Below are 13,611 nucleotides of genomic sequence, written 5' to 3' on the forward strand. Positions count from 1 at the left end.
CAAGCTGGTCAGTGCATGTTGGTGAAGGGAGCTCCTCAGATCGATTCAGATATCGCTTCGCCGCTGATGGAATCGAACTCAGGTGTCCAGGTCAAGAGCGCAGCGTACTTGCTAACGTCGATTCGCATGGTTGGCTACATACGGTGCGAATTAAATTCAACATACATACGAACTAACTATTTTCTATTTTACCAGCTAAGGCCCACTGAGCTATATAGCTCTTTTTCAGAAGTGACCTGGCCACAAATGATAGCTCAACGAAGTGGCTTATCACGTGGACATTTATAGCAGCCAAATACTCTGAAATTTTTTATTTTATTTTTTGTATTTACGCGACTTTACCGAAAGAACCAAGAATATGAATTCCTGCAGTCGCGAAAGTTTAAAGTCTAAATGTGGGGGGGGGGGGGGGCGTCCGACCACGGGGAGAACACGCAAACTCCACATATACGCAGGCGTCAGGGTCGCGATCGAACCCACGACCTCCTTCATACCAGGCGAGGGAGTTAACATCTCACCATCGTGGCACTTGCTACTTCTCCATCCCATACACGATACCTTTTCTTTAAAAGAAAAACAATTATATGCGCGCAATGTTCAGTCCACCACAGTGTGTGTATGTGTATAAGCGATGAGATTGCTCTAGCATTGAGCCTGCAAAAGCAGCGTACGTTCACGAATAATGAAAAAGCAAAACGGCTTCCTCAGTGAGCCCTTCAAGTGCTGATTTACGTGAATAGAGCAATGCGCATACAAGCCTACAACTTACATATGAAGCATTTTTCACGGCAGTGTAAACATTGAGGGAGATGCATGTGTAGGGTCGTTGCAAAACGCTCCCAGAATGCCAATTTCATAATTCACCGCTCATCCCGCACCGAGCACAAAAAGCAGCAAGTAAATGGTCGACAGCCACCAGTCTCGAGTCTCGACTCAACAAAGAGTTGCCGGCTACACAGCCCTCACAACAATCTTCGGGGGCACCAGGTCTGGCGGTTGCCAACAGAGAACAAGCCTGGCCGTGTGCATTACTCACAAATACAAATATCCCCCGTATAGCCTTTAACCGACTGTAGGTGGCAAGTGCTGTTAGCGAGCAGCACCTATATAGGGTGTAACGGTACACGAGGGGGTGGGTGGCCAGCACCACGCCCGACCGACTTTGTCTCCCCAGTGACGATGTTTACACATCGCACCAGGTACTCATTTGAAGCAGAGTCGACCTAGGGGAGGCCCGGGACCGATTCAGATAATCGTCACTGGTGTTGACCGTGAGCGGGAACCGAACTCGGGTCGCTGGATTCGTAGTGCAGCGCGCTCGCCTCTACACGACCGCTCCCCACTCACAGCTCACATGCTCACCCGCATTACATGAGGGATGGGAAGGTGACGTTAATGGGACCACCTCGCACTCATCTGAGTGGGAGGAGGGGTGGAAGGGGATTGGTCGGGAGATTTGAAAGGTAAAGGCAAGCAGGGGGTTATGGGAAAAGCGTGACAGTGGATTCAGGGCTTTTGTGTCTTTTTTTTTATTTAGGGCCCCTTTATAACATAATATGCCACAGACCCCGCACTAGCTGAATCCGGCACTGGAGGTCAAATGTGGGTGATTGCACCTCCTCCAAGACGTCTTGACAGCGTGGAAGAATAGGCCAAATGCCCTCGATGGGGGTTATTTGGAGGCCCCTCTACTGGTGACCCCCTTCCTGCTAGCATTGGCGTAAGCGAAGTATTTGCCGGGCCGCACCACCTTCTATTCAGTCCCGAAGTTAAATAAAATAAACAACAAAGCTATAAATAACAAGACTCCCACAGCAGCACTCGCCACAACATTAAAATGCACAAGACAAGATCATACTCTCCACATCCTCTCAATCTTTCTTATCCGGTATTTTATTGTTTTGCTCTTTCACTGTTCAGTGTAGATCCATGACGGCCTCCTGTTATAAGCGACACAAATAATCTCCAGTCACCTCCTTATCACTCTTCTATCGCTGCTACCATGGTTAGTTAACGTTTCCATGATTTCACTCGTAGATTCTTACACCCATGTTGAGGACTCAGTCTAGCAAGCGCCGTTCAACCACAAACACTGCAGGTCACATCACTTGCTTCCTTCCACAATGGAATCCCATCGCATTATCTCCTTTCCCAAGTCCTTACCGCCTTGCTCAATCACAGACATGTATTGACGCTTATCTATTTCACCTCGAACAGCGCTGTTTGTTGCAGGCCACTCGGCGTTTGGGGCCTTGGACTCTGTGCTCAGCAATCGTGGGAAAAAATGCACAAGCTTTCTTGTCACTTAGTAAAAAACTATAAACTATGTTTGTATTTTAACAGGTAAGGCCCATTGAGCATTATAGCTCTTTTTTAGAAGCAAGCTGGCCACAAATAATAGCTCAACGAAGTGGCTAATCATGTGAACATGTGTAGCAGCCATATACTTTAATCGCGTGATGTTGATTCTAAACGTGGAAGGGAAAAACGGGAGGACCCGGAGAAAAATCCACGCGACCACGGGGAGAGACAACACGCAGACTCCAAAAATGCAGGCGAGGTAGTTAACATCTCGCCAACATTAGCGCCTAATAATTTATTTGTTCGCCGCGTGCTTTGCACACTTTACTTCATCCTCACGAGGATGTCGCCCCCATCAAGAGACGCCCCGTGCCATCTTGCTGCACAGCCAGCGCCTCAGCTCCGGCATGCTGTACAGGAACGGGCCCTTCCCACTCAGGTAGGCCACGCGGCCCTCACTGAGGACGCACGCTCGGCCGAACGAGGCGCCGAACGCCGCGTTTGCCTCCCCGGCCATGGAGTCGGCGGCGAGGCGGCAGGCGCCCAGAGGGTAGCGGCGCGCCAGGTCATGGGCGGCGGCTGCCCGCTCGCTCATGTCGCGGTGAGTTCGCACCTGCGGGAGAGACGGTGAGGTGACATGGTGAGGTGACACGGTGAGGAGAGACGGTGAGGTGACATGGTGAGCTAAGACGGGTCATCACTGCGAAGGCGTTTATTGAACAATGTTTTGTTTTTCTCCCAGTTTTGTTGAAATTGTGGTATTGAAGACGGGTATAAAAAAAAAGATGAAGAAATATTTATTTTTGTTACTGATGTTGAACTCTCACAAAACAATGCATTGCAACATGTTAGGGTTTGGCCCGCGGAAGGTGATATAATATCTGAGATCCCACACAAGGGGCACTTCCCCGTGTGCCCTCCCATTGCAGCGTTCTTCGTCGCAAGGCCCGTGGGCCACTGGCGGCCCCTCGTGACATGTCGTGCGGCCCCTCACGTGCGGCCCCTGACAATACACAAATGTGAATAATTTTCTCTTACAGGCGGCGTGGTGGTCCTCACACTGATTGCTTATTGGCGAACGTGGGACACTGGTCCCAGGCCAACAAGTATCCTCAACTCTGAACATGTAAATGGGTCCTGGAGTTGGGCCACCATGCTTTCAGGCAAACTTAATCTCAATTTCATAACTACTGAGATCTCAGAGTTTTTACATGGAATGGGAACCAATCACCTGATGTCATATTTAATACAATATTATATATATTTTTTTTGCCAAAAATGTAACCATGGATCAATTCATCGATTTATATTCTCTAGCAACTGCTCGGAGGTGACTCAGATGTTAGAGCACTGGGCTGAGCTTATGTACTCCAATTCAGACAGCCGGCCATGATTAGACCCATATCCTCAAGTGGAGTGAATCAATATTCCTCAGCCTGGTAACCAATTAATTTACAATTAAACCCATCATGTTAAATTGAGTTTACGCTTAATATCACTAACTTCCAGCTCTGAAAATTTCAAATATCGGTTTGACTATCATGTCAATTTTCTGCTCAAATAAGCATTGAGGCGATTCTCATTTCCCGTTAACAGCCCTGAGCCAGTGGGTGGAAATTCCCCTGTCCTATGTAGAGGGAGAGTCTCTCCATAAGACTTCCCCACAACATAGTACGTATTTTATCGACCCCGGAGGAATGATAGACCGATTCGACCGCCAACTAGGATATTAACTCACGGCCTTCCAATTGCGAGCCGCTCGCTCTCCATCTGAGCCAACTAGAATGAAGATTAATCTGCAGTAGGGTAGGATGGGAAAGTGGAGGGTCCCTCGATCACCTGAAGGGATATCAGAAGTAGCGGTCTCTTCTCCGACACAAGGCATCCCAGTGCTCTGCTCGAGCTCCTAATGGATTCGTAATCTCGGGACAGGACTCCGATCGATTGGGATAATTTTGGGGGGAAAGGGGCAATAAAATAAGAATGAAAAATCGAAAGAAGACGCCATCGAACTAAAGGATACTCCAAAAACAGTCCGCGTTTAATGGTTTCTGCAACCCACACACAATGGTCCCTGCGTTGCACCTGACTGGCCGAATTCACACGGTGATCCATTTGTAGATACCCCACCAAACTAACGGAGAAACGACAGCGAAAACGACATTACCGCATGTTTCGAATCCTCAACACGTCTCTCACCAACCACGGTGCCCTTAAGTCGCGTAACTCCCGCCTCTGTAGGAAAATGTATAGCCATTGCTTTCAACGATATTCCATCAGCTGTTGGGAAGAAATTAAAAGGGTCAGAGACATTGGATGGGTGTATATAATGTTATCACCCTGTACTCATGGCTGAAAACAAATCAATTCGGTAAAACCCAAATATTACTCATGACTGTGGCCCTCTGCTGCCTAACACTACTTTAGTTTAGCCCCTCACAACACCAGCAACCAAGTCTCTATTAAGCGCACACATATTTGAAGCAAGTACAACACGAAAATTACTAAAAAATAATTATAGAAAGGCAAATTATAGGATTATATTATCGGACATGTTATGAGAAAACATGATGTTTTGACTGGGAACCTCATAGGCGCAAGAATCCGGGGAAGACAGTGAGTTAAGTTACATACGCAGTTCAACAAATTGGATTCAACTGGGAATATCAAATGCGAACTCCGTGAGTAATGTTTGACGGAGTTAAACGGAATGAAGGCCGTTATTGATGGCATCTTTGGGAAAGGACATGGCACAGAGAGAGAGAGGTACATTTTTGGACGTGGTGTTCATGTGATATTTCGTAGCCGAAATCAATCGTTTTTCGCAAAACATTTTCACACAGCAATGGTAGAAATGTAGTTAAAATTGTGAAAATCCATGGAAATCCAAATCATTCCACAGCAAGCCTTGTTTGTTTTCTATTTTCTGGGCTTGGTAGGGATCCCTTCTCCAATGTGGTGCTTTTGGATTATACCCCAGGTGTTATTCGACATGATGACTGTGCAGTACAACCCATGCAGCAAAACCGCTGAGTCTTACATTTCTTCTCTGTACACCCACACCCCAGATCCAAAGCGCGGTGTACAGTGTACACAACCATTAACGGAGCATTTGAGTTTGCAACTCACGTATAATTGGGGTAAAGACCAGGCTAATCCCCACTTAAATGTTCCTATTGTATTTTGGCGATTTAAAAACACGCCTTTGCCAATAATATTGATATCAACTGTCTGCATACATAAGATAGACATCTGGCAATTGACCAGGTTGGGGGCAAACAATTGGCGCTCCGCCTTCACCCACCCGCACTACAAATGTGTAAACCACAGTTCGTCTACTGGCAGATGTGTGTTTAGTCATCTAAACATCTAAACACAACTATCTACTACCCTTTGTGATCACTCCGTGCACTCCAATTCCCCATTCCCAGACACATTTTACATGTTCTCTCTACCCTCCTCAAACCAAAACAGATTGTACCGGACATGTTTCAATGTTATAACGACTACAATTGCATTTATTTGTCGGCTTTAGAATTGTTATTGTGCAGTCGCCAATTTTTCCCGATGCTGAGCAGCAGAATTATTCATCGGTTAATATATTAATTTGGACCGCTCGCCATGATGTAATGGTTTGCGCACTGGATATTCAATCCAGAGGTCATCGATTCAACTCTATCTGCCGGCCCAGCAGTTAAAATAATGCCAACATTTATTAAATTACCTCACCTCTGTCCACCGAGCAGTATAAATGGGTCCAACGCTCTTGGCAGGCTGCGTGTGGCAGGGTAGAGTGTGGATACTCACACCTCCTCTAAGATCTGTGGCCAGTGAGGAAGAGTCAACCAAGATACTCCCTGTAAGTTCCCTTCCACTAACAGTGATGTGAGCAAGCAATTGCAGGGCTGCACCTTTAACTTGACCTCATTATTGAATGCATCAGACCACAGATGTCCAAGATGACCAGCCAGCGAGAGTGCCTTTATTTTCGAGCGACCGCGCGCGGCTTACCTGCAGTGCGCCAGGCACGGCCCAGCCATCGGACGGGTGAGCCTCCTCCACGTACACGAGCAGGAAATCGGCGGCGTGCGAGAAGTCGTCCACCATGCGACGGAACTCGGGCAGCCGCCCGACGAAAGGCGGTCAGCTCGCCGAGCCCATGTTGATCACGAGCGGCCGCCCCTCTCTCGACAGCTCTTGCAAGCGGCACGGGATCTCGGCGGCGGCAGCGGCTGCGGCCGGGGAAGACGACCGCGCGTCGGCGAGGAGCGCGACGCGCGGGTTCGGCGCCGGGTCGCCGGCTCGCTGGGCCTCCCGCCGGGCGTCCAGCAAGAAGCTGCGCCAGACGGCGCGCATGCCCGCGCGGGTGAGCACGCGGCGGCACGCGTCCGGCGAGCTCGGGCAGCACGAGGCGGGGACGTGGCGCGCGAAGAGGGCCCTCGTGGAGCGCGCCAGGAGGGCCAGCGCGTCGCGCAGCCCCAGGAAGAGGCAGCTGGTGAAGAAGCCCGGGAGAATGCGCAGCGCCACGAACACGTTGAGCTCAGCGGTCATCCTGGCTGCGTCGCTCGGTCTCGTTTTTTGCTTGTTCCTTGCCGCCGCTGGGACACGAATAATCGAGGGATGCAATGGGCTGCTGTCACTTCTTTGCCGCAAAGCGATAGGTGAGCGGATAATAAACCGAAGTCAACAGAACTGTTCAAAGCAATCTACGAGGCTGCGGCCACGGCGAGGTGTTTTTACAAATTCGCACGTCGTGTAGGGGAGAGATATCGATAGTAAGAACGTCTGTATTTCCCTGCAAGTCTTCTTCTCTGCATCTTTCTCCCTCTGTGTCCCTCCTGTAAGAGATCAAATGCAGGAGCACAGGAGTGACCTCCCACACAGTCTCAAGATGACCAAGTCCACGCATACCTCTTATTAAAGCTGCAACGGCTTTTCAGATTGACGCAGGATACAATTGATCCTTTTCACATGGCTACTTGTACCCACAACTGGACAGTTTTCAAAATCAGGCTAATGCTCATGATGACGAAAGCGGCGGTCGCTCCTGGCGGCTTACTCGTCCATGGGAACTTTTAAAAAGTCTCATTACATAATGATTTTGGCAAGATATGATTCTCTCAAAACATGTAGCACATGGGGTATGTTCCATAATGCCACTTGCACCTGCAGGTGGGGTGGTGGCACAGAAGTTAGCACACTGTGCCACTGAACCCAATGATCCCGATTCGATTGCCAGTCGTGGCTAACATTGTACTCTTGGTTTATTCGGTAAAGTCACGTAGGTAAAAATTGTAATAAAATAAAAATTTTACCTACATGACTTTACCGAAAAAAAACAAGAGTATGAATCCTTGCAGTCATGAAAGCTTCAAATCTAGTGGCTAACATTGTTGGTAAATGACAAGTGAAGTAAACCCTTCTCTGACCAGCGTGGAGGAGTGTGGAGTTTGGCATCATAAATAACTAAATAAAACACAACCAACAACGTGCACAGAGGGCTTCATCCAGCAGTGCATTTTCACATACCAAATTATACCTTTATAAAGCACAATAAATGTACATTAGATGGTAAGTTTTTTTTTTATAATCAGTTGAACCAATTACGCATTGACATAAACCATTAGAATTGGCAAAGTTGCATAAATCTGTTTTCAGAGCTTTAGTAATCTGTACTATTCACAAAATACAATAGACCATGAATTCATATAGTGTCTGAATACAACTGCATATCTTATTGATGTTAGTTTAGTTACTTGCAACTGTATCATAGGCACGGATGAGCTCCAATTTGTCATACAAACTCATGGTTTAAACTCTGTGGTAACGATACAATGGTATAATAAATGCACTTATTAATAAATAATACACGAATAAAATGTTTGGTAGCATAAATAGATACGAGTCCCGTAATTTTACAAAATATTTTATAAAACCAATACAATCATAGGACTCTTTCAGGAGGGTCCAGCATTGGGTAAAAAATGTTATGATGTTTTCAGCCAATTAATGAGTTTAGGGGAAGGCAACGCTCTATCCCCGTACGAATGGAAACTGACGGCGACTGGTCCACTCACTGCACCGCCGTCTCCTGGCGAGCGAGCCAGGGTGCGGCACCGCCTCGACGCACACGGGAAGGGAGTTTCGCAACATTTGTGCGATCCGCGTGCGCAGCCACCACCGCCTGGCGTGTAATCCTTTTGTGAAGAACAGGATGGCTTTTCTACAGTGATAGGTTTTTACCCTTTCAACTGGTACAAAAACTAACACCTTTATACAAGGCATCATGTTTGCAATAACCACAACACAAGCAGTCAAAATGCAAACAAAACCCTATCACTATATTTTGCCATTGATAAAGGAGATCTCATAGTGTAAATGCTTACCCCGAGCTCTCAATACTCTGATAGTGCGCTGTTTTTGAGTTGTACGCCTTTTGGCGTCATCTGGTCCAACACCAATGGAGACTAGGCTCTAAGAAAAGCTGTCTCGGGTGTGGACCAATCAACTTCAAGGACAGTGCATATCATTGTCATTATCAGAGTTGTTTATTTTTGTTTGCATTTTGACTGCTTGTGTTGTGGTTATTGCAAACATGATGCCTTGTATAAAGGTGTCATTTTTTGTACCAGTTGAAAGGGTAAAAACCTATCACTATATTTTGCCACTGGTAAAGGAGGTCTCATAGTGTAAAGGCTTTTCTACAGTTTACTTACGCTCATATCAAAAATACGTACAATACACAAACACGTAATCTGACGTGGCTTGAAAGCCGCAAGTTCCAGTACAGAGCTCGGCCCTCTCTCTCTGACCATGCGACGCACGAGGGTGCTTTGCGTGAGCCATAAAACTGTGCCAAGTTGGCAGTCATAAAAAAAACATTGTGATACCCATTAATATTATGACAGTGAAGGATTGAATTATAGTCACAGCCTCATTTCCCAAACCCTGCCCCCACCTGGCAGCGGGAGCTCGGGGGTTGGGGTGTGGGGGAGGGATGATGGGCATCATTTTTCGGAGCACCGATGACAGCCAGACAGCTCCGGCTGAAATTTAGCCCTGAATGTAGTTTCTGTTTTGTAGATGTGTATGTGAAGACAATCCAATGTGGTTTTTGTTTTGTTTATATCTGTATTTGTGCTTTTGATGCGAACATTTCAATGCTTTCTAAAAATGTTGCCCAGAATATTTTTTTTCCCCCAGCAAATGTGTTCAGTGCCCAATGTGTGTGCCCATTGTTGTCGCTATTTATCATGCAAATTTACAATAGCCAGGTGTTACTTTCTTATGCCTCTGTGTACCATGTCTAACTTTTACCATAAAGCCTGCCACGAGTTATCACTCGTAGCAGGTTGCTTGACCATCATCCACCACACTGGTCAGTGCCACTGTTAATCAGCACGAATATTATGTAAATACACTTGAAACACGTAACGTTAAATGTCTGGAGTAGAGAAGCGCTCATCACAGTTCACTCAATTTTCACCACGGCTATAGATTTAGTTTCTGGCGAGATTCCTAGGTAAGCGGGAGTCCGACTCTTCGTGCAGGCGCCAGGTCGCTCTTGCCAAAGAGACTATCCTCGTCTCACCTGGTTAAACAAATACACCCTGACTTGTGCCGAGTGCAGTTGGACATGGCCCATCCACACAAACAGGGCCGGCCCGAGGCATAAGCGAACTAAGCGGCTGCTTGGGGCCCCCTGGCCACCAGGGGGCCCCCGAATCGTTTTTTTTTTTTTACAATTAAATAACTTAAACAAGTGATATAAATGAATTAATGAATGAATGAATAAATGATTCAAGACAAGAAAGACATCTGCTAAAGAAATTTGTGAGCGGATGAACACAGAAGCAGTGCTCAAAGAGAAGCGATTGCGTTCTACAAAAAGGCACTTTGCCTATGAGGCTGCAGATGAGCCGATAGTGGACGCTATGAAGAGGCTGGAAGTGTCATTTTTTAATGCTGTAGTGGACCGTAGTATTCTGTCATTGGAGGATAGATTTAAGTCTCTAAGTGAGGTTAAAGAGAACTTTGGAGTGCTGCTCAATTTTAGGGAGCTAGATCAAAAGGTCCGGAGGGAACAATGTGAGCTTCTTGGGGAAAAACTCTCTTGTGGAGAGGAGGCTGATATTGATGGTAGCGCACTGGCAGTAGAGATAGAGAGTCTTCCTGAACTTCCCCAAACTATGATGACTGCCTTTGAGCTTCTCACATACCTCTCACAAAATGAGATGTGTGAGCTTTACCCAAATCTTTGGGTAGCTCTCAGGATAGCCTGCACTCTGCCTGTGTCAGTTGCCTCAGCAGAGAGGAGCTTTTCCAAGCTCAAATTGATAAAAACATATTTGAGATCATCAATGGCCCAGGAAAGACTAAGTGGACTTGCAGTCATTAGTATTAATAACAAAGTTGGCCAAGCAATACCATACAATGATGTCATTAGTGACTTTGCCTCCAGAAAAGCTAGGAAGGAACGATTTTGAGGTCATTGTTGTACAGTTGACATTGTTGAACCCTTGCTGTTCTTATGTTTGCTTTCATTATTTAAGTATCTTTTTTTTTGTAACATTCTATTTTTGATTAGATTAATGTTTGTCTATTTTGGTTTTATTTAAAAGATTGCACATTTAATGCACATTTGCAAATAATTTATTTAATATGTTTTTTGTGACCGTTTGTATTCAGAAGTTTTAATAAAAGAGTGAAGTATTTTAAGTGTTGTTTTTATTTTTTATTAATACATAACCTCACTGTATTCGTTTATAATATTCGCTATAACATTATAGTGTGACATTTGTGTCAATAATCTTCTAGCACAGATGAGTCTGCGTGGTGGGAGGGGGGCCCCCAAATCAAATTCTGCTTAGGGCCCCCAAGAGGCTCGGGCCGGCACTGCACACAAAGACCGTCGAGGCTGATGGCTTGCTGATGGCTTGTTCCCTTGAGCGTCTGTTCTGGGAAAGACCGGGACAGATGCCCCAATGATTGTGGCCAATAAGCAGTCACGGGAGACGTGCAACCTCCGCCAATATATACAAAAGCTTTCCTTGAGGGATTAAAGCAATTAGTTTGTCAGTTTTCTTGCTTACCTTGCACAGAATTGCATTATATTTTCACATTTCAACATTGAATGTCCCCTTTTGAAAAAATACGTCATGTCACAGCATTAAAATGTAAACTACCACGATAAATCTAGTCATTCACTCGAAACTTACCATATTCTCCAAATGTGATCTTGAAAGAGGCACTGCAAACTTATTCCCGGTGTCAAAAAAGATATACTCACCTAGTCACACAAAACAAAGATACCCCGTATAGCTTTAACAGACTGTTGGAGCACGTTATCTTAGCGTGCGCCTATGAAGGCCGGCACGAGGAGGTGGGTGGCCAGCACCACGCCCGGCCGCCTTTGTCTCCCTCGTGGGGATGTTTACACTCCGACCCAAGTTTTCAATTAAGGCTGAGTTGCCCTAGGGGAGGACCCAGGACCAGTTCAGATATTTGGTGTTGGCCGTGAGCGGGAATCGAACTCGGGTCGCCGGGTTTGTAGCGCAGCGCCTTGACAGTGGTGCTGACGACACTTCCCCTCCTCGCCATGCGTCACAATGACAACACCCACAATTCACAACTCAGCGACGATGACGTCACCATCGCGCCTGTGCCAGGCCAGGTGCACTTTGAGGCCACGTGAAAGCTCGCTGACAGGTCACGGGACATACCCAGGTGCCATGGGTTGGCTCACTGAGATGACTGGTAGATGCGCCAGCTGTACTGCGCAAACTTGCTGGATTTTATCTGCCCGGCGCTCCGCTCGTTGTTGTGAGCGTTACTCCTCTGCCCTCCGTGGTTGTTGGAGGGCGACTGCCTCCAAGTGCTCAGTAGCGTCTTTCACGAGCCTCCTCCATAGAGGCTGATCTTGACACCACTTGTACCAGTCTTCGGCAAGTCCACTCAGCTTCCCATCCTCCCGTACCGCATCACTCCATCACGTCTCCAGCCCATGTCGTGCCCGTTTAGTCCCCTCTATGCGGCCAAACAAAAGCTGCTTTGGCATGTGGTGGCTAGACATGCTGCATGAGCCAGCCAACGCAGTCACACGTACGCACACAGACACACCTGCAGGATTATAATATAAGCACCCCCAACCTTTCCTTTAAATTACAGGGAAGAAAGTGCGTCTTCTAATTGGGAGAATACAGTAATAACAAATTTTGACTTAAAACTTTCGTTACTGCAGGAATTCATATTCTTGGTTCTTTCGGTAAAGTCACGTAGATAGAAAATAAAATAAAAATAACGGATAATAAAATACAAATTTAAAATAATATTTTTGTTATATTATGTTCTTTTATTATGTTCTTTTATTTTCTATCTACGTGACTTCACCGAAAGAACCAAGAATACGGTGATAACAAGTCCACTTAATCTCATGAAACACTGATCAGTGTCATAATTACGACTGGTGGAAGCTTATGGTGAGGACAAGCACATTCTAAATAAAAATGTGATAGGTCCACGAATGCATAGCTAGTGAAGGCAATGTTTGTACTAAATAATACACACTTTAATATGCAGGTTAGTGCTTTAGGGAATAAATAGACACGCCCTGAAAAGGACGCTATATAGATTATGAATAGAATAGCCTTCTATTCGCCCCGCATCTAATCTGTGTAAAATGTGGGCCCTTTCCAGCTTTTCTAATCCCAGCCCCAAATCTCACAACACACAACCAGGTCAATGCCCGGGCAGACACGGAGAGCGCCGTCTTGGACACGCTAACGAAGTGATTATCGGGACAAGCGCTGCACAAGAGTGATCAGATTGGGGCGGGCGTTTCAAAAGTGATGGACCCATCCGTGAACCTGCATTAGGCATACACTTTGTACGAATCATCGTTGCCTTTTTATCGATATATTTTATGCAATAGAATTCCTTTTATCAATTGTGGTGTGGGGGAGCAATATCGCAAACCCTATTTATCCGCCGTGGTTATCCGCGATTTTACTCCGCTTACCCGTGGGGAGACCAAAAAAAACCCGCACACAATCGGATGAATTTACCGCTGAACTCCTCTCGTCCGCAAACACTTTCGATAATACAAGACGTCCTGCAAAGGAGGAGAAAAACCCGGGGATAGCCGAATAATAAATGCATGCGGTTATCACGAGTATTCACAGATCCTCCACCCTGGCGGATGAGTTGTGGAAAATCGTATCACGGATAAGAGGCGTTCGACCATATATAGTTCTACCGTACATGCCCTGGTTGGATTAATACTCAAGACGTGAAAGAACGACACCGCGACGA

At 46.3% G+C, this 13,611-nt stretch overlaps 1 pseudogene; it reads right to left on the bottom strand.

The window, feature by feature from the left end:
- Nucleotides 1-2,656: 2,656 nt before the first annotated feature.
- Nucleotides 2,657-6,852, bottom strand: LOC144728730 (type II iodothyronine deiodinase pseudogene; annotated as a pseudogene).
- Nucleotides 6,853-13,611: the final 6,759 nt, after the last annotated feature.

The sequence above is a fragment of the Lampetra planeri genome, chromosome 30 (assembly GCF_965212315.1).
Source record: "Lampetra planeri chromosome 30, kcLamPlan1.2.h2, whole genome shotgun sequence".
In the NCBI taxonomy this organism is placed as follows: Eukaryota; Metazoa; Chordata; class Hyperoartia; order Petromyzontiformes; family Petromyzontidae; genus Lampetra; species Lampetra planeri.